The sequence below is a fragment of the Camelus bactrianus genome, unplaced genomic scaffold (assembly GCF_048773025.1).
Source record: "Camelus bactrianus isolate YW-2024 breed Bactrian camel unplaced genomic scaffold, ASM4877302v1 HiC_scaffold_34, whole genome shotgun sequence".
Lineage (NCBI taxonomy): Eukaryota > Metazoa > Chordata > Mammalia > Artiodactyla > Camelidae > Camelus > Camelus bactrianus.
Window position 1 is genome coordinate 5,057,339 of NW_027413949.1, and position 25,052 is coordinate 5,082,390.

The following is a 25,052-nucleotide window of genomic DNA, read 5'->3' on the forward strand; positions in this document are numbered from 1 at the left end:
CTATGTATAAATATGCACTGTAAGGTGGATTAAAGTTCGTTAATACACATGTTCACAACTCATTAAAGAATGTTTGTTGAATCCGTGGTGCATGAAACGTGTTCAGACCACGGAATGTAACGGTGATTGAAACTAGGTAAGTTACATATCTTTTGGGTAGAACTGGCTCCAACAGCATTTTTCTGCCAAATCTGCCTCATTTTCCAAACTGGCAGTAAAGCAAAATGGGAAATCTGAGAAAATAATTCAAAGTGAATGTAAGCGTTGTATGGTGGATGAAAGTGCTGTAATCCACTTGCTAACAACTCTGTAGTGAATATTTGTCGCATCCGAGATGCACGTAGCGTGTTCGGAACACGGAATTTCACGGTGAGCGAATCCATGTAAACTACATGTCTATTGGTTAGAACCCGCTCCAAGAGGTTTTTGCCGTGAAATCTGCCTCATTTTCGAAACTGGCGTTTCGAAAGCTCCGTGAAATCCGAGAAAAAGCTTCTAAGCATCAATATGCCTACTACTGTGATGAAAGTCCTGTCATCCACATGCAAACATCAATATAGTGCATTTTGTCGAAACTTTTCTGCATGTAGCGTGTTCGAAACACGTAATTTCACAGCAGGAGAATCTATGAAATTTACATATCTATTGGGTAGAACACGGTCCAACAGGCTTTTCCTTTGAAAACTGCCTGATTTCCGAAACTGCTATTATGAAAAAGCTGCGAACTCAGAGTTAATGTTTCTAGGTGTACATATGCCTTGTATGGTGGATGAAAGTTCTGTAATCCACATGTACACAACTCATTAAAAATGTTGTCAAATCCGTGATGTATGTAGCGTGTTCGGAACACGGACTGTCACGGTGAGGGAAACTATGTAAATTACATATCTCTTGGTTAGAACACGCTCCAGGAGCATTTTACTGAAAAATCTGCCTCAGTTTAGAAACTGGTGTTTTGAAAATGCTTCAAAATCTGAGTAAATGCTTTAAGGTGACAATATGTCTTCAATGGGTTATTAAAGATGTGTTATTCACATGCTAAGAACTCAGCAGTGAATATTTGTTGAATCCGTGGTGCATGGACCGTTTTCGGACACGGAATGTTACGGTGAAGGTATCTATGAAAATGAGATGTCTATTGGATAGAACAGAACCAAGAGAATTTTTCTGCAAAAACTGCCTGATTTTCATAACTGACTTAAGGAAAACCTGCGAAATCTAAGTAAATGTTTCTAGGTGTAAATATGCCTTGTATTGTGGTTGAAAAATCGGTAATCCACATGCTCACGGTCATTAAATAATGTTTGTCGAAGCCGTGATGAATGTAACGTTTTCGGAACACGGAATGTCTCGGTGAGTGAAACTCTGAAAATAACAATTCTACTGGATAGAACTGGCTTGAATTGAATGTTTCTGTGAAAATTTCAAGATTTTCGAAATTGGATGTTAGGAAAAACCTGCGAAATCAGAATAACTACTTCTAGGTGTAAATATGCCTTGTATGGTGGATGAAAATTCGGTAATCCACATGCTCACGCTCATTAAAGAATGTTTGTGGAATTCGTGATACATGTAACGTGTTCAGAATACGGAATGTCATAGTGAAGGAAACAATGTAAGTTACATGTCTATTGGGTAGAACCCGCTTGAAGAGAATTTTTCTGCAAAATGTGCCTCATTTTCAAAACTGCCATTAGGAGAACCCTGTGAAATCTGAGAAAATGCTTCTAAGTGTCAATATGCCTTGAATGGTGAATGAAAGTCCGGTAATCCACATGTTAATAACAGTGTAGTAATTATTTTTTAAACCGTGATTCATGTAGCGCTTTTGGAAAATGGAATTTCACGGTAATGAAACTATGTAAATTACAATTCTATTGAGTAGAACGAGCTAGAAGAGAATTTTTCTTCAAAATTTGCATGATTATCGAATCTGAAGTTTGGAAAAAGCTGCAAAACGAGAGTAAATATTTGTAGGTGTACGTGTGCCTTTATGTTGCAAGAAAGTTCGGTAATCCAAATTTTCACAACATATTAAAGAATCTTTCTCTAATCCGTGGTTCATGTACCGTGTTCAGAACGTGGAATTTCACGGTGATTGAAACAATGTAAATTACTTCTCTATTGGGTAGAACTCGCTCCGAGAGAGTTTTTCTGTAAAATCTTCGTCATTTTTGAAATTGGCGTTTGGAAAACGCTGCAAAATCTGAGAAAATACTTCTAAGAATCAATATTCAATATATTGTGATGAAAGTTCGGTAATCCACATGCTCACAAATTTGTAGTGAATATTTGACGAATCCTTTATGCATGTAGCATGTTCGGAACACGGAATTTCACGGGCAGGGAATTTATGTAAATTACAATTCTCTTGGCTAGAAATCACTCCAAAGATTTTTCCTGAGAAATAGGACTGAATTTGAAACTGACGTTAAGAAAACACTGTGAACTCAAATTACTAGATTCTCGGTGTAAATCTGCCTTGGATGGTGGATGAAAGTTCTGTAATACGCATGCTAACAACTCTGTAGTGAATATTTGTTGAATCTGAGATACGTGAAATGTGTACGGAACACAGGATATCACGGTGAGCGAATCTATGTGAAATACACGTCTCTTGGGTAGAATTCGCTCCAAGAGATTTTTCTGGGAAATCTGCCTCATTTTTGAAACTGGCTTTTGAAAATATCTGCAAAATCAGTGAAAAGGCTTCAAAGTGTCAATATGTCTTGTATTGTGATGCAAGATCGTAAAAACGCATGCAAACAAATCTTTGGTGAATATTTGTAGAAAGAATTATGCATGTAGCCTGATGGTTTCACGGAAAATGCCGGTGATGGAATCTATGTAAATTACATGCCTATAGGTTAGAATTCGCTCCAAAAATTTTTTCCTGAGAAAACGGCCTGATTTTCGAAACTGGCATTAGGAAAAACCTGCATATTCAGAGTTAATGTTTCTAGGTGTATATATGCCATTTATGGTGGATGAAAGTTCTGTAATCTTCATGTTCACAGCTCATTCGAGAAAGTTTGTTGAAACCTTGATGCATGTAGCGTGTTCGGAAAATGGAATGTCACTGTGAGGGAAACTATGTAAATTACATTTCTATTGGGAAGTACTCGCTCCACGAGAATTTTTCTGCCAATCTGCCTCCTTTTCAAATCTGGCATTAAGAAAATCTTTTGAAATATGAGAAAATGCTTCAAAGTGTCAACATGGCTTTTATGGTGGATGAAAGTTCGTTAATTCTTAAGCTAAAAACTGTGTAGTGAATATTTGTCGAATCCGTGATGCATGTAGCTTTTTTGGAACACGGAAGTTCACGATGACTGGTTCTATGTAAATTGCATGTCTATTGGGTAGAACTCACTCCAAGAGTATTTTTCTGTGGAAACTGCATGATTTTAGAGTCTGACATTAGGAGAAACTACTAAATCAGAATAAAATTTCTATGTATAAATATGCACTGTAAGGTGGATTAAAGTTCGTTAATACACATGTTCACAACTCATTAAAGAATGTTTGTTGAATCCGTGGTGCATGAAACGTGTTCAGACCATGGAATGTAACGGTAATTGAAACTAGGTTCGTTACATATCTTTTGGTTAGAACTGGCTCCAACAGCATTTTTCTGCCAAATCTGCCTCATTTTCCAAACTGGCATTAAAACAAAATGGGAAATCTGAGAAAATAATTCAAAGTGACAGTAAGCCTTGTATGGTGGATGAAAGTGCTTTAATCCACTTGCTAACAACTCTGTAGTGAATATTTGTCGCATCCGAGATGCACATAGCGTGTTCGGAACACGGAATTTCACGGTGAGCGAATCCATGTAAACTACATGTCTATTGGTTAGAACCCTCTCCAAGAGGTTTTGGCCGTGAAATCTGCCTCATTTTCGAAACTGGCGTTTCGAAAGCTCCGTGAAATCAGAGAAAAAGCTTCTAAGCATCAATATGCCTACTACTGTGATGAAAGTCCTGTCATCCACATGCAAACAACAATATAGTGCATTTTTTCGAAACTTTTCTGCATGTAGCGTGTTCGAAACACGTAATTTCACAGCGGGAGAATCTATGAAATTTACATATCTATTGGGTCGAACACGGTCCAACAGTCTTTTCCTTTGAAAACTGCCTGATTTCCGAAACTGCTATTATGAAAAAGCTCCGAACTCAGATTTAATGTTTCTAGGTGTACATATGCCTTGTATGGTGGATGAAAGTTCTATAATCCACATGTACACAACTCATTAAAAATGTTGTCAAATCCGTGATGTATGTAGCGTGTTCGGAACACGGACTGTCACGGTGAGGGAAACTATGTAAATTACATATCTCTTGGTTAGAACACGCTCCAGGAGCATTTTACTGAAAAATCTGCCTCAGTTTGGAAACTGGTGTTTTGAAAATGCTTCAAAATCTGAGTAAATGCTTTAAGGTGACAATATGTCTTCAATGGGTTATTAAAGATGTGTAATTCACATGCTAAGAACTCAGGAGTGAATATTTGTTGAATCCGTGGTGCATGGACCGTTTTCGGACACGGAATGTTACGGTGAAGGTATCTATGAAAATGAGATGTCTATTGGATAGAACAGAACCAAGAGAATTCTTCTGCGAAAACTGCCTGATTTTCATAACTGACTTAAGGAAAACCTGCGAAATCTAAGTAAATGTTTCTAGGTGTAAATATGCCTTGTATTGTGGTTGAAAAATCGGTAATCCACATGCTCACGGTCATTAAATAATGTTTGTCGAAGCCGTGATGAATGTAACGTTTTCGGAACACGGAATGTCTCGGTGAGTGAAACTCTGAAAATAACAATTCTACTGGATAGAACTGGCTTGAATTGAATGTTTCTGTGAAAATTTCAAGATTTTCGAAATTGGATGTTAGGAAAAACCTGCGAAATCAGAATAACTACTTCTAGGTGTAAATATGCCTTGTATGGTGGATGAAAATTCGTTAATCCACATGCTCACGCTCATTAAAGAATGTTTGTCGAATTCGTGATACATGTAACGTGTTCGGAATACGGAATGTCATAGTGAAGGAAACAATGTAAGTTACATGTCTATTGGGTAGAACACGCTTGAAGAGAATTTTTCTGCAAAATGTGCCTCATTTTCAAAACTGCCATTAGGAGAACCCTGTGAAATCTGAGAAAATGCTTCTAAGTGTCAATATGCCTTGAATGGTGAATGAAAGTCCGGTAATCCACATGTTAATAACAGTGTAGTAATTATTTTTTAAACCGTGATTCATGTAGCGCTTTTGGAAAATGGAATTTCACGGTAATGAAACTATGTAAATTACAATTCTATTGAGTAGAACGAGCTAGAAGAGAATTTTTCTTCAAAATTTGCATGATTATCGAATCTGAAGTTTGGAAAAAGCTGCAAAACGAGAGTAAATATTTGTAGGTGTACGTGTGCCTTTATGTTGCAAGAAAGTTCGGTAATCCAAATTTTCACAACATATTAAAGAATCTTTCTCTAATCCGTGGTTCATGTACCGTGTTCAGAACGTGGAATTTCACGGTGATTGAAACAATGTAAATTACTTCTCTATTGGGTAGAACTCGCTCCGAGAGAGTTTTTCTGTAAAATCTTCGTCATTTTTGAAATTGGCGTTTGGAAAACGCTGCAAAATCTGAGAAAATACTTCTAAGAATCAATATTCAATATATTGTGATGAAAGTTCGGTAATCCACATGCTCACAAATTTGTAGTGAATATTTGACGAATCCTTTATGCATGTAGCATGTTCGGAACACGGAATTTCACGGGCAGGGAATTTATGTAAATTACAATTCTCTTGGCTAGAAATCACTCCAAAGATTTTTCCTGAGAAATAGGACTGAATTTGAAACTGACGTTAAGAAAACACTGTGAACTCAAATTACTAGATTCTCGGTGTAAATCTGCCTTGGATGGTGGATGAAAGTTCTGTAATACGCATGCTAACAACTCTGTAGTGAATATTTGTTGAATCTGAGATACGTGAAATGTGTACGGAACACAGGATATCACGGTGAGCGAATCTATGTGAAATACACGTCTCTTGGGTAGAATTCGCTCCAAGAGATTTTTCTGGGAAATCTGCCTCATTTTTGAAACTGGCTTTTGAAAATATCTGCAAAATCAGTGAAAAGGCTTCAAAGTGTCAATATGTCTTGTATTGTGATGCAAGATCGTAAAAACGCATGCAAACAAATCTTTGGTGAATATTTGTAGAAAGAATTATGCATGTAGCCTGATGGTTTCACGGAAAATGCCGGTGATGGAATCTATGTAAATTACATGCCTATAGGTTAGAATTCGCTCCAAAAATTTTTTCCTGAGAAAACGGCCTGATTTTCGAAACTGGCATTAGGAAAAACCTGCATATTCAGAGTTAATGTTTCTAGGTGTATATATGCCATTTATGGTGGATGAAAGTTCTGTAATCTTCATGTTCACAGCTCATTCGAGAAAGTTTGTTGAAACCTTGATGCATGTAGCGTGTTCGGAAAATGGAATGTCACTGTGAGGGAAACTATGTAAATTACATTTCTATTGGGAAGTACTCGCTCCACGAGAATTTTTCTGCCAATCTGCCTCCTTTTCAAATCTGGCATTAAGAAAATCTTTTGAAATATGAGAAAATGCTTCAAAGTGTCAACATGGCTTTTATGGTGGATGAAAGTTCGTTAATTCTTAAGCTAAAAACTGTGTAGTGAATATTTGTCGAATCCGTGATGCATGTAGCTTTTTTGGAACACGGAAGTTCACGATGACTGGTTCTATGTAAATTGCATGTCTATTGGGTAGAACTCACTCCAAGAGTATTTTTCTGTGGAAACTGCATGATTTTAGAGTCTGACATTAGGAGAAACTACTAAATCAGAATAAAATTTCTATGTATAAATATGCACTGTAAGGTGGATTAAAGTTCGTTAATACACATGTTCACAACTCATTAAAGAATGTTTGTTGAATCCGTGGTGCATGAAACGTGTTCAGACCATGGAATGTAACGGTAATTGAAACTAGGTTCGTTACATATCTTTTGGTTAGAACTGGCTCCAACAGCATTTTTCTGCCAAATCTGCCTCATTTTCCAAACTGGCATTAAAACAAAATGGGAAATCTGAGAAAATAATTCAAAGTGACAGTAAGCCTTGTATGGTGGATGAAAGTGCTTTAATCCACTTGCTAACAACTCTGTAGTGAATATTTGTCGCATCCGAGATGCACATAGCGTGTTCGGAACACGGAATTTCACGGTGAGCGAATCCATGTAAACTACATGTCTATTGGTTAGAACCCTCTCCAAGAGGTTTTGGCCGTGAAATCTGCCTCATTTTCGAAACTGGCGTTTCGAAAGCTCCGTGAAATCAGAGAAAAAGCTTCTAAGCATCAATATGCCTACTACTGTGATGAAAGTCCTGTCATCCACATGCAAACAACAATATAGTGCATTTTTTCGAAACTTTTCTGCATGTAGCGTGTTCGAAACACGTAATTTCACAGCGGGAGAATCTATGAAATTTACATATCTATTGGGTCGAACACGGTCCAACAGTCTTTTCCTTTGAAAACTGCCTGATTTCCGAAACTGCTATTATGAAAAAGCTCCGAACTCAGATTTAATGTTTCTAGGTGTACATATGCCTTGTATGGTGGATGAAAGTTCTATAATCCACATGTACACAACTCATTAAAAATGTTGTCAAATCCGTGATGTATGTAGCGTGTTCGGAACACGGACTGTCACGGTGAGGGAAACTATGTAAATTACATATCTCTTGGTTAGAACACGCTCCAGGAGCATTTTACTGAAAAATCTGCCTCAGTTTGGAAACTGGTGTTTTGAAAATGCTTCAAAATCTGAGTAAATGCTTTAAGGTGACAATATGTCTTCAATGGGTTATTAAAGATGTGTAATTCACATGCTAAGAACTCAGGAGTGAATATTTGTTGAATCCGTGGTGCATGGACCGTTTTCGGACACGGAATGTTACGGTGAAGGTATCTATGAAAATGAGATGTCTATTGGATAGAACAGAACCAAGAGAATTCTTCTGCGAAAACTGCCTGATTTTCATAACTGACTTAAGGAAAACCTGCGAAATCTAAGTAAATGTTTCTAGGTGTAAATATGCCTTGTATTGTGGTTGAAAAATCGGTAATCCACATGCTCACGGTCATTAAATAATGTTTGTCGAAGCCGTGATGAATGTAACGTTTTCGGAACACGGAATGTCTCGGTGAGTGAAACTCTGAAAATAACAATTCTACTGGATAGAACTGGCTTGAATTGAATGTTTCTGTGAAAATTTCAAGATTTTCGAAATTGAATGTTAGGAAAAACCTGCGAAATCAGAATAACTACTTCTAGGTGTAAATATGCCTTGTATGGTGGATGAAAATTCGTTAATCCACATGCTCACGCTCATTAAAGAATGTTTGTCGAATTCGTGATACATGTAACGTGTTCGGAATACGGAATGTCATAGTGAAGGAAACAATGTAAGTTACATGTCTATTGGGTAGAACACGCTTGAAGAGAATTTTTCTGCAAAATGTGCCTCATTTTCAAAACTGCCATTAGGAGAACCCTGTGAAATCTGAGAAAATGCTTCTAAGTGTCAATATGCCTTGAATGGTGAATGAAAGTCCGGTAATCCACATGTTAATAACAGTGTAGTAATTATTTTTTAAACCGTGATTCATGTAGCGCTTTTGGAAAATGGAATTTCACGGTAATGAAACTATGTAAATTACAATTCTATTGAGTAGAACGAGCTAGAAGAGAATTTTTCTTCAAAATTTGCATGATTATCGAATCTGAAGTTTGGAAAAAGCTGCAAAACGAGAGTAAATATTTGTAGGTGTACGTGTGCCTTTATGTTGCAAGAAAGTTCGGTAATCCAAATTTTCACAACATATTAAAGAATCTTTCTCTAATCCGTGGTTCATGTACCGTGTTCAGAACGTGGAATTTCACGGTGATTGAAACAATGTAAATTACTTCTCTATTGGGTAGAACTCGCTCCGAGAGAGTTTTTCTGTAAAATCTTCGTCATTTTTGAAATTGGCGTTTGGAAAACGCTGCAAAATCTGAGAAAATACTTCTAAGAATCAATATGCAATGTATTGTGATGAAAGTTCGGTAATCCACATGCTAACAAATTTGTATTGAATATTTGTCGAATCCTTTATGCATGTAGCATGTTCGGAACACGGAATTTCACGGGCAGGGAATTTATGTAAATTACAATTCTCTTGGCTAGAAATCACTCCAAAGATTTTTCCTGAGAAATAGGACTGAATTTGAAACTGACGTTAGGAAAACACTGCGAACTCAAATTACTAGATTCTCGGTGTAAATCTGCCTTGGATGGTGGATGAAAGTTCGGTAATACGCATGCTAACAACTCTGTAGTGAATATTTGTTGAATCTGAGATACGTGAAATGTGTACGGAACACAGGATATCACGGTGAGCGAGTCTATGTGAAATACACGTCTCTTGGGGAGAATTCGCTCCAAAAGATTTTTCTGGGAAATCTGCCTCATTTTTGAAACTGGCTTTTGAAAATATCTGCAAAATCAGTGAAAAGGCTTCAAAGTGTCAATATGCCTTGTATTGTGATGCAAGATCGTAAAAACGCATGCAAACAAATCTGTGGTGAATATTTGTAGAAAGAATTATGCATGTAGCCTGATGGTTTCACGGAAAATGCCGGCGATGGATTCTATGTAAATTACACGCCTATAGGTTAGAATTCGCTCCAAAAATTTTTTCCTGAGAAAACGGCCTGATTTTCGAAACTGGCATTAGGAAAAAGCTGCAAATTCAGAGTTAAAGTTTCTAGGTGTATATATGCCATTTATGGTGGATGAAAGTTCTGTAATCTTCATGTTCACAGCTCATTCGAGAAAGTTTGTTGAAACCTTGATGCATGTAGCGTGTTCGGAAAATGGAATGTCACTGTGAGGGAAACTATGTAAATTACAATTCTATTGGGAAGTACTCGCTCCACGAGAATTTTTCTGCCAATCTGCCTCCTTTTCAAAACTGGCATTAGGAAAATCTTTCAAAATATGAGAAAATGCTTCAAAGTGTCAACATGGCTATTATGGTGGATGAAAGTTCGTTAATCCTTATGCTAAAAACTGTGTAGTGAATATTTGTCGAATCCTTGATGCATGTAGTTTTTCGGAACACGGAAATTCACGATGACGGTTTCTATGTAAATTGCATGTCTATTGGGTAGAACTCGCTCCAAGAGGATTTTTCTGTGGAAACTGCATGATTTTAGAGACTGACATTAGGAGAAAACTACTAAATCAGAATAAAATTTCTATGTATAAATATGCACTGTAAGGTGGATTAAAGTTCGTTAATACACATGTTCACAACTCATTAAAGAATGTTTGTTGAATCCGTGGTGCATGAAACTTGTTCAGACCACGGAATATAACGGTGATTGAAACTAGGTAAGTTACATATCTTTTGGTAGAACTGGCTCCAAAAGCATTTTTCTGCCAAATCTGCCTCATTTTCCAAACTGGCATTAAAGCAAAATGGGAAATCTGAGAAAATAATTCAAAGTGAAAGTAAGCCTTGTATGGTGGATGAAAGTGCTGTAATCCACTTGCTAACAACTCTGTAGTGAATATTTGTCGCATCCGAGATGCACGTAGCGTGTTCGGAACACGGAATTCCACGGTGAGCGAATCCATGTAAACTACATGTCTATTGGTTAGAACACGCTCCAAGAGGTTTTTGCCGTGAAATCTGCCTCATTTTCGAAACTGGCGTTTCGAAGGCTCCGTGAAATCAGAGAAAAAGCTTCTAAGCATCAATATGCCTACTACTGTGATGAAAGTCCTGTCATCCACATGCAAACATCAATATAGTGCATTTTGTCGAAACTTTTCTGCATGTAGCGTGTTCGAAACACGTAATTTCACAGCGGGAGAATCTATGAAATTTACATATCTATTGGGTAGAACACGGTCCAACAGGGTTTTCCTTTGAAAACTGCCTGATTTCCGAAACTGCTATTATGAAAAAGCTGCGAACTCAGAGTTAATGTTTCTAGGTGTACATATGCCTTGTATGGTGGATGAAAGTTCTGTAATCCACATGTACACAACTCATTAAAAATGTTGTCAAATCCGTGATGTATGTAGCGTGTTCGGAACACGGACTGTCACGGTTAGGGAAACTATGTAAATTACATATCTCTTGGTTAGAACACGCTCCAGGAGAATTTTACTGAAAAATCTGCCTCAGTTTGGAAACTGGTGCTTTGAAAATGCTGCAAAATCTGAGTAAATGCTTTAAGGTGACAATATGTCTTCAATGGGTTATTAAAGATGTGTAATTCACATGCTAAAAACTCAGCAGTGAATATTTGTTGAATCCGTGGTGCATGGACCGTTTTCGGAACACGGAATGTTACGGTGAAGGTATCTATGAAAATGAGATGTCTACTGGATAGAACAGCACCAAGAGAATTTTTCTGCGAAAACTGCCTGATTTTCATAACTGACGTTAGGAAAACCTGCGAAATCTAAGTAAATGTTTCTAGGTGTAAATATGCCTTGTATTGTGGTTGAAAAATCGGTAATCCACATGCTCACGGTCATTAAATAATGTTTGTCGAAGCCGTGATGAATGTAACGTTTTCGGAACACGGAATGTCTCGGTGAGTGAAACTCTGAAAATAACAATTCTACTGGATAGAACTCGCTTGAATTGAATGTTTCTGTGAAAATTTCATGATTTTCGAAACTGGATGTTAGGAAAAACCTGCGAAATCAGAATAACTACTTCTAGGTGTAAATATGCCTTGTATGGTGGATGAAAATTCGGTAATCCACATGCTCACGCTCATTAAAGAATGTTTGTCGAATTCGTGATACATGTAACGTGTTCGGAATACGGAATGTCATAGTGAAGGAAACAATGTAAGTTACATGTCTATTTGGTAGAACTCGCTTGAAGAGAATTTTTCTGCAAAATGTGCCTCATTTTCAAAACTGCCATTAGGAGAACCCTGTGAAATCTGAGAAAATGCTTCTAAGTGTCAATATGCCTTGAATGGTGAATGAAAGTCCTGTAATCCACATGTTAATAACAGTGTAGTAATTATTTTTTAAACCGTGATTCATGTAGCGCTTTTGGAAAATGGAATTTCACGGTAATGAAACAATGTATATTACAATTCTATTGAGTAGAACGAGCTAGAAGAGAATTTTTCTTCGAAATTTGCATGATTATCGAATCTGAAGTTTGGAAAAAGCTGCAAAACGAGAGTAAATATTTGTAGGTGTACGTGTGCCTTTATGTTGCAAGAAAGTTCGGTAATCCAAATTTTCACAACATATTAAAGAATCTTTCTCTAATCCGTGGTTCATGTACGTTGTTCAGAACGTGGAATTTCACGGTGATTGAAACAATGTAAATTACTTCTCTATTGGGTAGAACTCGCTCCGAGTGTGTTTTTCTGTCAAATCTTCATCATTTTTGAAATTGGCGTTTGGAAAACGCTGCAAAATCTGAGAAAATACTTCTAAGAATCAATATTCAATGTATTGTGATGAAAGTTCGGTAATCCACATGCTAACAAATTTGTAGTGAATATTTGACGAATCCTTTATGCATGTAGCATGTTCGGAACACGGAATTTCACGGGCAGGGAATTTATGTAAATTACAATTCTCTTGGCTAGAAATCACTCCAAAGATTTTTCCTGAGAAATAGGACTGAATTTGAAACTGACGTTAGGAAAACACTGCAAACTCAAATTACTAGATTCTCGGTGTAAATCTGCCTTGGATGGTGGATGAAAGTTCGGTAATACGCATGCTAACAACTCTGTAGTGAATATTTGTTGAATCTGAGATACGTGAAATGTGTACGGAACACAGGATATCACGGTGAGCGAATCTATGTGAAATACACATCTCTTTGGTAGAATTCGCTCCAAGAGATTTTTCTGGGAAATCTGCCTCATTTTTGAAACTGGCTTTTGAAAATATCTGCAAAATCAGTGAAAAGGCTTCAAAGTGTCAATATGCCTTGTATTGTGATGCAAGATCGTAAAAACGCATGCAAACAAATCTGTGGTGAATATTTGTAGAAAGCATTATGCATGTAGCCTGATGGTTTCACGGAAAATCCCGGCGATGGATTCTATGTAAATTACACGCCTATAGGTTAGAATTCGCTCCAAAAATTTTTTCCTGAGAAAACGGCCTGATTTTCGAAACTGGCATTAGTAAAAAGCTGCAAATTCAGAGTTAAAGTTTCTAGGTGTATATATGCCATTTATGGTGGATGAAAGTTCTGTAATCTTCATGTTCACAGCTCATTTGAGAAAGTTTGTTGAAACCTTGATGCATGTAGCGTGTTCGGAAAATGGAATGTCACTGTGAGGGAAACTATGTAAATTACATTTCTATTGGGAAGTACTCGCTCCACGAGAATTTTTCTGCCAATCTGCCTCCTTTTCAAAACTGGCATTAGGAAAATCTTTCAAAATATGAGAAAAAGCTTCAAAGTGTCAACATGGCTATTATGGTGGATGAAAGTTCGTTAATCCTTATGCTAAATACTGTGTAGTGAATATTTGTCGAATCCGTGATGCATGTAGTTTTTCGGAACACGGAAATTCACGATGACGGGTTCTATGTAAATTGCATGTCTATTGGGTAGAACTCGCTCCAAGAGGATTTTTCTGTTGAAACTGCATGATTTTAGAGACTGACATTAGGAGAAAACTACTAAATCAGAATAAAATTTCTATGTATAAATATGCACTGTAAGGTGGATTAAAGTTCGTTAATACACATGTTCACAACTCATTAAAGTATGTTTGTTGAATCCGTGGTGCATGAAACTTGTTCAGACCACGGAATGTAACGGTGATTGAAACTAGGTAAGTTACATATCATTTGGGTAGAACTGGCTCCAAAAGCATTTTTCTGCCAAATCTGCCTCATTTTCCAAACTGGCATTAAAGCAAAATGGGAAATCTGAGAAAATAATTCAAAGTGAAAGTAAGCCTTGTATGGTGGATGAAAGTGCTGTAATCCACTTGCTAACAACTCTGTAGTGAATATTTGTCGCATCCGAGATGCACGTAGCGTGTTCGGAACACGGAATTCTACGGTGAGCGAATCCATATAAACTACATGTCTATTGGTTAGAACACGCTCCAAGAGGTTTTTGCCGTGAAATCTGCCTCATTTTCGAAACTGGCGTTTCGAAGGCTCCGTGAAATCAGAGAAAAAGCTTCTAAGCATCAATATGCCTACTACTGTGATGAAAGTCCTGTCATCCACATGCAAACATCAATATAGTGCATTTTGTCGAAACTTTTCTGCATGTAGCGTGTTCGAAACACGTAATTTCACAGCGGGAGAATCTATGAAATTTACATATCTATTGGGTAGAACACGGTCCAACAGGCTTTTCCTTTGAAAACTGCCTGATTTCCGAAACTGCTATTATGAAAAAGCTGCGAACTCAGAGTTAATGTTTCTAGGTGTACATATGCCTTGTATGGTGGATGAAAGTTCTGTAATCCACATGTACACAACTCATTAAAAATGTTGTCAAATCCGTGATGTATGTAGCGTGTTCGGAACACGGACTGTCACGGTTAGGGAAACTATGTAAATTACATATCTCTTGGTTAGAACACGCTCCAGGAGCATTTTACTGAAAAATCTGCCTCAGTTTGGAAACTGGTGTTTTGAAAATGCTGCAAAATCTGAGTAAATGCTTTAAGGTGACAATATGTCTTCAATGGGTTATTAAAGATGTGTAATTCACATGCTAAAAACTCAGCAGTGAATATTTGTTGAATCCGTGGTGCATGGACCGTTTTCGGAACACGGAATGTTACGGTGAAGGTATCTATGAAAATGAGATGTCTACTGGATAGAACAGCACCAAGAGAATTTTTCTGCGAAAACTGCCTGATTTTCATAACTGACGTTAGGAAAACCTGCGAAATCTAAGTAAATGTTTCTAGGTGTAAATATGCCTTGTATTGTGGTTGAAAAATCGGTAATCCACATGCTCACGGTCATTAAATAATGTTTGTCGAAGCCGTGATGAATGTAACGTTTTCGGAACACGGAATGTCTCGGTGAGTGAAACTCTGAAAATAACAATTCTACTGGATAGAACTCGCTTGAATTGAATGTTTCTGTGAAAATTTCATGATTTTCGAAACTGGATGTTAGGAAAAACCTGCGAAATCAGAATAACTACTTCTAGGTGTAAATATGCCTTGTATGGTGGATGAAAATTCGGTAATCCACATGCTCACGCTCATTAAAGAATGTTTGTCGAATTCGTGATACATGTAACGTGTTCGGAATACGGAATGTCATAGTGAAGGAAACAATGTAAGTTACATGTCTATTGGGTAGAACTCGCTTGAAGAGAATTTTTCTGCAAAATGTGCCTCATTTTCAAAACTGCCATTAGGAGAACCCTGTGAAATCTGAGAAAATGCTTCTAAGTGTCAATATGCCTTGAATGGTGAATGAAAGTCCTGTAATCCACATGTTAATAACAGTGTAGTAATTATTTTTTAAACCGTGATTCATGTAGCGCTTTTGGAAAATGGAATTTCACGGTAATGAAACAATGTATATTACAATTCTATTGAGTAGAACGAGCTAGAAGAGAATTTTTCTTCGAAATTTGCATGATTATCGAATCTGAAGTTTGGAAAAAGCTGCAAAACGAGAGTAAATATTTGTAGGTGTACGTGTGCCTTTATGTTGCAAGAAAGTTCGGTAATCCAAATTTTCACAACATATTAAAGAATCTTTCTCTAATCCGTGGTTCATGTACGTTGTTCAGAACGTGGAATTTCACGGTGATTGAAACAATGTAAATTACTTCTCTATTGGGTAGAACTCGCTCCGAGTGTGTTTTTCTGTCAAATCTTCGTCATTTTTGAAATTGGCGTTTGGAAAACGCTGCAAAATCTGAGAAAATACTTCTAAGAATCAATATTCAATGTATTGTGATGAAAGTTCGGTAATCCACATGCTAACAAATTTGTAGTGAATATTTGACGAATCCTTTATGCATGTAGCATGTTCGGAACACGGAATTTCACGGGCAGGGAATTTATGTAAATTACAATTCTCTTGGCTAGAAATCACTCCAAAGATTTTTCCTGAGAAATAGGACTGAATTTGAAACTGACGTTAGGAAAACACTGCAAACTCAAATTACTAGATTCTCGGTGTAAATCTGCCTTGGATGGTGGATGAAAGTTCGGTAATACGCATGCTAACAACTCTGTAGTGAATATTTGTTGAATCTGAGATACGTGAAATGTGTACGGAACACAGGATATCACGGTGAGCGAATCTATGTGAAATACACATCTCTTTGGTAGAATTCGCTCCAAGAGATTTTTCTGGGAAATCTGCCTCATTTTTGAAACTGGCTTTTGAAAATATCTGCAAAATCAGTGAAAAGGCTTCAAAGTGTCAATATGCCTTGTATTGTGATGCAAGATCGTAAAAACGCATGCAAACAAATCTGTGGTGAATATTTGTAGAAAGCATTATGCATGTAGCCTGATGGTTTCACGGAAAATCCCGGCGATGGATTCTATGTAAATTACACGCCTATAGGTTAGAATTCGCTCCAAAAATTTTTTCCTGAGAAAACGGCCTGATTTTCGAAACTGGCATTAGTAAAAAGCTGCAAATTCAGAGTTAAAGTTTCTAGGTGTATATATGCCATTTATGGTGGATGAAAGTTCTGTAATCTTCATGTTCACAGCTCATTCGAGAAAGTTTGTTGAAACCTTGATGCATGTAGCGTGTTCGGAAAATGGAATGTCACTGTGAGGGAAACTATGTAAATTACATTTCTATTGGGAAGTACTCGCTCCACGAGAATTTTTCTGCCAATCTGCCTCCTTTTCAAAACTGGCATTAGGAAAATCTTTCAAAATATGAGAAAATGCTTCAAAGTGTCAACATGGCTATTATGGTGGATGAAAGTTCGTTAATCCTTATGCTAAATACTGTGTAGTGAATATTTGTCGAATCCGTGATGCATGTAGTTTTTCGGAACACGGAAATTCACGATGACGGTTTCTATGTAAATTGCATGTCTATTGGGTAGAACTCACTCCAAGAGTATTTTTCTGTGGAAACTGCATGATTTTAGAGACTGACATTAGGAGAAATCTACTAAATAAGAATAAAATTTCTATGTATAAATATGCACTGTAAGGTGGATTAAAGTTCGTTAATACACATGTTCACAACTCATTAAAGTATGTTTGTTGAATCCGTGGTGCATGAAACTTGTTCAGACCACGGAATATAACGGTGATTGAAACTAGGTAAGTTACATATCATTTGGGTAGAACTGGCTCCAAAAGCATTTTTCTGCCAAATCTGCCTCATTTTCCAAACTGGCATTAAAGCAAAATGGGAAATCTGAGAAAATAATTCAAAGTGAAAGTAAGCCTTGTATGGTGGATGAAAGTGCTGTAATCCACTTGCTAACAACTCTGTAGTGAATATTTGTCGCATCCGAGATGCACGTAGCGTGTTCGGAACACGGAATTCTACGGTGAGCGAATCCATATAAACTACATGTCTATTGGTTAGAACACGCTCCAAGAGGTTTTTGCCGTGAAATCTGCCTCATTTTCGAAACTGGCGTTTCGAAGGCTCCGTGAAATCAGAGAAAAAGCTTCTAAGCATCAATATGCCTACTACTGTGATGAAAGTCCTGTCATCCACATGCAAACATCAATATAGTGCATTTTGTCGAAACTTTTCTGCATGTAGCGTGTTCGAAACACGTAATTTCACAGCGGGAGAATCTATGAAATTTACATATCTATTGGGTAGAACACGGTCCAACAGGCTTTTCCTTTGAAAACTGCCTGATTTCCGAAACTGCTATTATGAAAAAGCTGCGAACTCAGAGTTAATGTTTCTAGGTGTACATATGCCTTGTATGGTGGATGAAAGTTCTGTAATCCACATGTACACAACTCATTAAAAATGTTGTCAAATCCGTGATGTATGTAGCGTGTTCGGAACACGGACTGTCACGGTTAGGGAAACTATGTAAATTACATATCTCTTGGTTAGAACACGCTCCAGGAGCATTTTACTGAAAAATCTGCCTCAGTTTGGAAACTGGTGTTTTGAAAATGCTGCAAAATCTGAGTAAATGCTTTAAGGTGACAATATGTCTTCAATGGGTTATTAAAGATGTGTAATTCACATGCTAAAAACTCAGCAGTGAATATTTGTTGAATCCGTGGTGCATGGACATTTTTCGGAACACGGAATGTTACGGTGAAGATATCTATGAAAATGAGATGTCTACTGGATAGAACAGCACCAAGAGAATTTTTCTGCGAAAACTGCCTGATTTTCATAACTGACGTTAGGAAAACCTGCGAAATCTAAGTAAATGTTTCTAGGTGTAAATATGCCTTGTATTGTGGTTGAAAAATCGGTAATCCACATGCTCACGGTCATTAAATAATGTTTGTCGAAGCCGTGATGAATGTAACGTTTTCGGAACACGGAATGTCTCGGTGAGTTAAACTCTGAAAATAACAATTCTACTGGATAGAACTCGCTTGAATTGAATGTTTCTGTGAAAATTTCATGATTTTCGAAACTGGATGTTAGGAAAAACCTGCGAAATCAGAATAACTACTTCTAGGTGTAAATATGCCTTGTATGGTGGATGAAAATTCGGTAATCCACATGCTCACGCTCATTAAAGAATGTTTGTCGAATTCGTGATACATGTAACGTGTTCGGAATACGGAATGTCATAGTGAAGGAAACAATGTAAGTTACATGTCTATTGGGTAGAACTCGCTTGAAGAGAATTTTTCTGCAAAATGTGCCTCATTTTCAAAACTGCCATTAGGAGAACCCTGTGAAATCTGAGAAAATGCTTCTAAGTGTCAATATGCCTTGAATGGTGAATGAAAGTCCTGTAATCCACATGTTAATAACAGTGTAGTAATTATTTTTTAAACCGTGATTCATGTAGCGCTTTTGGAAAATGGAATTTCACGGTAATGAAACAATGTATATTACAATTCTATTGAGTAGAACGAGCTAGAAGAGAATTTTTCTTCGAAATTTGCATGATTATCGAATCTGAAGTTTGGAAAAAGCTGCAAAACGAGAGTAAATATTTGTAGGTGTACGTGTGCCTTTATGTTGCAAGAAAGTTCGGTAATCCAAATTTTCACAACATATTAAAGAATCTTTCTCTAATCCGTGGTTCATGTACGTTGTTCAGAACGTGGAATTTCACGGTGATTGAAACAATGTAAATTACTTCTCTATTGGGTAGAACTCGCTCCGAGTGTGTTTTTCTGTCAAATCTTCGTCATTTTTGAAATTGGCGTTTGGAAAACGCTGCAAAATCTGAGAAAATACTTCTAAGAATCAATATTCAATGTATTGTGATGAAAGTTCGGTAATCCACATGCTAACAAATTTGTAGTGAATATTTGACGAATCCTTTATGCATGTAGCATGTTCGGAACACGGAATTTCACGGGCAGGGAACTTATGTAAATTACAATTCTCTTGGCTAGAAATCACTCCAAAGATTTTTCCTGAGAAATAGGACTGAATTTGAAACTGACGTTAGGAAAACACTGCAAACTCAAATTACTAGATTCTCGGTGTAAATCTGCCTTGGATGGTGGATGAAAGTTCGGTAATACGCATGCTAACAACTCTGTAGTGAATATTTGTTGAATCTGAGATACGTGAAATGTGTACAGAACACAGGATATCACGGTGAGCGAGTCTATGTGAAATACACGTCTCTTGGGTAGAATTCGCTCCAAGAGATTTTTCTGGGAAATCTGCCTCATTTTTGAAACCGGCTTTTGAAAATATCTGCAAAATCAATGAAAAGGGTTCAAAGAGTCAATATGCCTTTTATTGTGATGCAAGATCGTAAAAACGCATGCAAACAAATCTGTGGTGAATATTTGTAGAAAGCATTATGCATGTAGCCTGATGGTTTCACGGAAAATGCCGGCGATGGAATCTATGTAAATTACACGCCTATAGGTTAGAATTCGCTCCAAAAATTTTTTCCTGAGAAAACGGCCTGATTTTCGAAACTGGCATTAGGAAAAACTGCAAATTCAGAGTTAATGTTTCTAGGTGTATATATGCCACTTATGGTGGATGAAAGTTCTGTAGTCTACATGTTCACAGCTCATTCGAGAAAGTTTGTTGAAACCTTGATGCATATAGCGTGTTCGGAAAATGGAATGTCACTGTGAGGGAAACTATGTAAATTACATTTCTATTGGGAAGTACTCGCTCCACGAGAATTTTTCTGCCAATCTGCCTCCTTTTCAACACTGGCATTAGGAAAATCTTTCGAAATATGAGAAAATGCTTCAAAGTGTCAACATGGCTTTTATGGTGGATGAAAGTTCGTTAATCCTTAAGCTAAAAACTGTGTAGTGAATATTTGTCGAATCCGTGATGCATGTAGCTTTTTCGGAACACGGAAGTTCACGATGACTGGTTCTATGTAAATTGCATGTCTATTGGGTAGAACTCACTCCAAGTGTATTTTTCTGTGGAAACTGCATGATTTTAGAGACTGACATTAGGAGAAAACTACTAAATCAGAATAAATTTTCTATGTATAAATATGCACTGTAAGGTGGATTAAAGTTCGTTAATACACATGTTCACAACTCATTAAAGAATGTTTGTTGAATCCGTGGTGCATGAAACGTGTTCAGACCACGGAATGTAACGGTGATTGAAACTAGGTAAGTTACATATCTTTTGGTTAGAACTGGCTCCAACAGCATTTTTCTGCTAAATCTACCTCATTTTCCAAACTGGCATTAAAACAAAATGGGAAATCTGAGAAAATAATTCAAAGTGACAGTAAGCACTGTATGGTGGATGAAAGTGCTGGAATCCACTTGCTAACAAATCTGTAGTGAATATTTGTCGCATCCGAGATGCACGTAGCGTGTTCGGAACACGGAATTTCACAGTGAGCGAATCCATGTAAACTACATGTCTATTGGTTAGAACCCTCTCCAAGAGGTTTTTGCCATGAAATCTGCCTCATTTTCAAAACTGGCGTTTCGAAAGCTCCGTGAAATCAGAGTAAAAGCTTCTAAGCATCAATATGCCTACTACTGTTATGAAAGTCCTTTCATCTTCATGCAAACAACAATATAGTGCATTTTTGTCGAAACGTTGCTGCATGTAGCGTGTTGGAAACACGTAATTTCACAGCGGGAGAATCTATGAAATTTACATATCTATTGGGTAGAACACGGTCCAACAGCCTTTTCCTTTGAAAACTGCCTGATTTCCGAAACTGCTATTATGAAAAGCTGCGAACTCAGAGTTAATGTTTCTAGGTGTACATATGCCTTGTATGGTGGATGAAAGTTCTGTAATCCACATGTACACAACTCATTAAAAATGTTGTCAAATCCGTGATGTATGTAGCGTGTTCGGAACATGGAATGTCTCGGTGAGTGAAACTCTGAAAATAACAATTCTACTGGATAGAACTCGCTTGAATTGAATGTTTCTGTGAAAATTTCATGATTTTCGAAACTGGATGTTAGGAAAAACCTGCGAAATCAGAATAACTACTTCTAGGTGTAAATATGCCTTGTATGGTGGATGAAAATTCGGTAATCCACATGCTCACGCTCATTAAAGAATATTTGTCGAATTCGTGATACATGTAACGTGTTCGGAATACGGACTGTCACGGTGAGGGAAACTATGTAAATTACATATCTCTTGGTTAGAACACGCTCCAGGAGCATTTTACTGAAAAATCGGCCTCAGTTTGGAAACTGGTGTTTTGAAAATGCTGCAAAATCTGAGTAAATGCTTTAAGGTGACAATATGTCTTCAATGGGTTATTAAAGATGTGTAATTCACATGCTAAGATCTCAGCAGTGAATATTTGTTGAATCCGTGGTGCATGGACCGTTTTCGGAACACGGAATTTTACGGTGAAGGTATCTATGAAAATGAGATGTCTATTGGATAGAACAGCACCAAGAGAATTTTTCTGCGAAAAATGCCTGATTTTCATAACTGACGTTAGGAAAACCTGCGAAATCTAAGTAAATGTTTCTAGGTGTAAATATGCCTTGTATTGTGGTTGAAAAATCGGTAATCCACATGCTCACGGTCATTAAATAATGTTTGTCGAAGCCGTGATGAATGTAACGTTTTCGGAACACGGAATGTCTCGGGGAGTGAAACTCTGAAAATAACAATTCTACTGGATAGAACTCGCTTGAATTGAATGTTTCTGTGAAAATTTCATGATTTTCGAAACTGGATGTTAGGAAAAACCTGCGAAATCAGAATAACTACTTCTAGGTGTAAATATGCCTTGTATGGTGGATGAAAATTCGGTAATCCACATGCTCACGCTCATTAAAGAATGTTTGTCGAATTCGTGATACATGTAACGTGTTCGGAATACGGAAGGTCATAGTGAAGGAAACAATGTAAGTTACATGTCTATTGTTTAGAACACGCTTGAAGAGAATTTTTCTGCAAAATGTGCCTCATTTTCAAAACTGCCATTAGGAGAACCCTGTGAAATCTGAGAAAATGCTTCTAAGTGTCAATATGCCTTGAATGGTGAATGAAAGTCCTGTAATCCACATGTTAATAACAGTGTAGTAATTATTTTTTAAACCGTGATTCATGTAGCGCTTTTGGAAATTGGAATTTCACGGTAATGAAACTATGTAAATTACAATTCTATTGAGTAGAACGAGCTAGAAGAGAATTTTTCTTCGAAATTTGCATGATTATCGAATCTGAAGTTTGGAAAAAGCTGCAAAACGAGAGTAAATATTTGTAGGTGTACGTGTGCCTTTATGTTGCAAGAAAGTTCGGTAATCCAAATTTTCACAACATATTAAAGAATCTTTCTCTAATCCGTGGTTCATGTACCGTGTTCAGAACGTGGAATTTCACGGTGATTGAAACAATGTAAATTACTTCTCTATTGGGTAGAACTCACTCCGAGAGATTTTTTCTGTAAAATCTTCGTCATTTTTGAAATTGGCTTTTGGAAAACGCTGCAAAATCTGAGAAAATACTTCTAAGAATCAATATTCAATGTATTGTGATGAAAGTTCGGTAATCCACATGCTAACAAATTTGTAGTGAATATTTGTCGAATCCTTTATGCATGTAGCATGTTCGGAACACGGAATTTCACGGGCAGGGAATTTATGTAAATTGCAATTCCCTTGGCTAGAAATCACTCCAAAGATTTTTCCTGAGAAATAGGACTGAATTTGAAACTGACGTTAGGAAAACACTGCGTACTCAAATTACTAGATTCTCGGTGTTAATCTGCCTTGGATGGTGGATGAAAGTTCGGTAATACGCATGCTAACAACTCTGTAGTGAATATTTGTTGAATCTGAGATACGTGAAATGTGTACGGAACACAGGATATCACGGTGAGCGAATCTATGTGAAATACAAGTCTCTTTGTTAGAATTCGCTCCAAGAGATTTTTCTGGGAAATCTGCCTCATTTTTGAAACTGGCTTTTGAAAATATCTGCAAAATCAGTGAAAAGGCTTCATAGAATCAATATGCCTTGTATTGTGATGCAAGATCGTAAAAACGCATGCAAACAAATCTGTGGTGAATATTTGTAGAAAGCATTATGCATGTAGCCTGATGGTTTCACGGAAAATGCCGGCAATGGAATCTATGTAAATTACATGCCTATTGGTTAGAATTCGCTCCAAAAATTTTTTCCTGAGAAAACGGCCTGATTTTCGAAACTGGCATTAGGAAAAAGCTGCAAATTCAGAGTTAATGTTTCTAGGTGTATATATGCCATTTATGGTGGATGAAAGTTCTGTAATCTTCATGTTCACAGCTCATTCGAGAAAGTTTGTTGAAACCTTGATGCATGTAGCGTGTTCAGAAAATGGAATGTCACTGTGAGGGAAACTATGTAAATTACATTTCTATTGGGAAGTACTCGCTCCACGAGAATTTTTCTGCCAATCAGCCTCCTTTTCAAATCTGGCATTAAGAAAATCTTTTGAAATATGAGAAAATGCTTCAAAGTGTCAACATGGCTTTTATGGTGGATGAAAGTTCGTTAATCCTTAAGCTAAAAACTGTGTAGTGAATATTTGTCGAATCCGTGATGCATGTAGCTTTTTCGGAACACGGAAATTCACGCTGACTGGTTCTATGTAAATTGCATGTCTATTGGGTAGAACTCACTCCAAGAGTATTTTTCTGTGGAAACTGCATGATTTTAGAGACTGACATTAGGAGAAATCTACTAAATAAGAATAAAATTTCTATGTATAAATATGCACTGTAAGGTGGATTAAAGTTCGTTAATACACATGTTCACAACTCATTAAAGAATGTTTTTTGAATCCGTGGTGCATGAAACGTGTTCAGACCACGGAATGTAACGGTGATTGAAACTAGGTAAGTTACATATCTTTTGGGTAGAACTGGCTCCAACAGCATTTTTCTGCCAAATCTGCCTCATTTTCCAAACTGGCATTAAAACAAAATGGGAAATCTGAGAAAATAATTCAAACTGACAGTAAGCCTTGTATGGTGGATGAAAGTGCTGTAATCCACTTGCTAACAACTCTGTAGTGAATATTTGTCGCATCCGAGATGCACGTAGCGTGTTCGGAACACGGAATTTCACGGTGAGCGAATCCATGTAAACTACATGTCTATTGGTTAGAACACTCTCCAAGAGGTTTTTGCCGTGAAATCTGCCTCATTTTCGAAACTGGCGTTTCGAAAGCTCCGTGAAATCAGAGAAAAAGCTTCTAAGCATCAATATGCCTACTACTGTGATGAAAGTCCTGTCATCCACATGCAAACAACAATATAGTGCATTTTTGTCGAAACTTTTCTGCATGTAGCGTGTTCGAAACACGTAATTTCACAGCGGGAGAATCTATGAAATT